Genomic DNA, 2,286 nt, shown 5'->3' with positions numbered 1-2,286 from the left:
CATAATCCACAGAAAGCAAAGCATATCCAGCATTATTATTCTACAATGAACGAGTGTTCATTCAACAATCAGTTAGACAACAAACAAACAAACAGATTAATATGCATCTGAGCAGAATTTGCATTGCTATCGTGCTGTTTGTTGTAAATGTTTGAACAGGAAGAGTCTCAAAACACTCAATAAATATTGGGTCCATCATTTCTGTTTGTGCTTCTGTTTTGCAGTTTGACAGATACTATGTTTAACCTGTAAATTTTTTAATACAACCACTGCTGTGACACATACTGAGTCATATCTTAACTCTCAGGGCTTGTGGTGGAAAGCTTCTCTGTGTTATTCACCAGAGCATCCAATTACAGGCAGCGTTACTTTGACACGTAGGGTTACAGAAAGCCCAGGTGCATATGTGTCCCATTACTTTTAAATGACACGTTTGTAGTCTCATCCATGCTAGCCTTGAAATAACATTTCCGATCATTGCTGTGAACTTTCACGAATTGTTTTAAAACATTCCAGAGGAAAATGAAATGCTCCTCAATGTGTTTTAGTTCTGAAGTGTCGCAGTAATGCTTTGCTACAGAACTCTAATTGTTGGTCCTTGTGTTCCTCACATTCATATCTAAACCTTTGGGAAGCAGAGAGGGATTAGTTCTGGGTGAGAGCGTCTGGAGAGAGCAGTGATTACTGAAGAAACCTTGAAGGGATCGTTCACCCAAAAATGAAAATTCTGTCATAATTTACTCACCCTCAAGTTGGTCCAAACCTGTATGAGTTTCTTTCTTCTGTGGACCACAAAAGAAGAAGATATTTCATAGAATGTTGGTAACCAGACAGTTGAAGAAGCCATTGACTTCCATTGTACGTTTTTTTTTCTACTATGGAAGTCAATGGAAAATCTGGTTACCAACTTTTTTCTTCTTCTTTTGGGTTTAACAGAAGAAAGAAACTCATACAGTTTTAGAACAACATGAGGGTGAGTAAATGATGCTGAATTTTCATTTTTGGGTGAACTATCCCTTTAACGAACGCTCCCCTCAACATCACTGCATGCTTTTCATGTGTTGTTTACCTTATGATGTGAAACTATGGTGGATGGATTATTATTGCTTGGTATCTCAATTAAACAGGTCATGATGCTACTTTATTGTTTGTTTATTGGGTGTAATAGAATATATGATAACATGCTTTAATGCTCAAAAATACATTATTCTTCACATACTGTTTTGCAGTACCTCTATTCCCTCTATTCTAGTTCTACAAAGCTCCTCCTTCTGAAAAGCCCCAGAATGCTCTGATTGGCCATGCTGACCCAGTGTGTAGTGATTGGCCGAACAACTCAAGCAGTGTGTTAAAAATGTAATGCCTCTGACCATAATCGCAAGCTTTCAAGGCTTTCAAGGCTTCTAAAGCAATATTGTAAACAGTTAATAATGTCATCGGCTTTACCGTATCAGTTCGAGCCAATGTGATGTGAGATTCTGAAAATATGGATGATCATGTAGATAGATACAGACTGGATACTTGGGTAGATGACATATCATGACATGGTGTTGATAAATGTAAACACTTACACTATCTATGAATGTATTGGAATGCTTTAGGTGCTGTAACTGGTGGTGACTCTTTCTTTTAAGCTTATCCTCATGTTTTATCACATTTTTGCCTATTCTATAAGTCATTTCAAATGGTCCTGTGGTGTGACAATTTTTTTTTTTTAAAGCACAAGTATTCCAGTCTCTCAATTAATAAATGATAATAAATTAGTTTTAGATGAAGTACATGGTGTCACACAGTGGCGGGCCGTGCATTTCACACCTAGGCCTTCAGTGATGTGTAGCAGCGCACGCACATACTCTCTATAATTGTTGTGAAATTCCTGTTTTTATTTTGCACCGGCCGTTATAGGGTTAATGCGGTGAGTTCGCGAAAGGCCGGGTAGAAAGAAACGAGCGAGTGAGTTCGGCTTTTGTGTACAGTGGTTCTTGCGTTCCGATTATAAATTCAGAAACGGATCCTCATCCCTGTCTTATCCTTCAATGGCTACAAGTATTAATGTTTGAAAAAAAGAAGTTGTTTCGATCATACATTTACAAAAAAAATTAGGAAGAAAATCATATTCAGCACGGACAAAAACGGGGGCAAAAAATGCATTATACTCTCCAAAACTGATTATTTTTTACACAAAATCCATCCTGAATCCATCCTGAATTACTTGGTTGTACAGGTTGTCTGTGCTTTTCAGTCCCAACAACCTTTTCTATCGCCATCGAGGTTAATGTGCTGAAA

Source organism: Phoxinus phoxinus, assembly GCF_949152265.1.
Source record: "Phoxinus phoxinus genome assembly, chromosome: 3".
Taxonomy (NCBI): domain Eukaryota; kingdom Metazoa; phylum Chordata; class Actinopteri; order Cypriniformes; family Leuciscidae; genus Phoxinus; species Phoxinus phoxinus.
The sequence above is the reverse complement of the archived record's forward strand: the minus strand, read 5'-3'. Positions refer to the sequence as shown.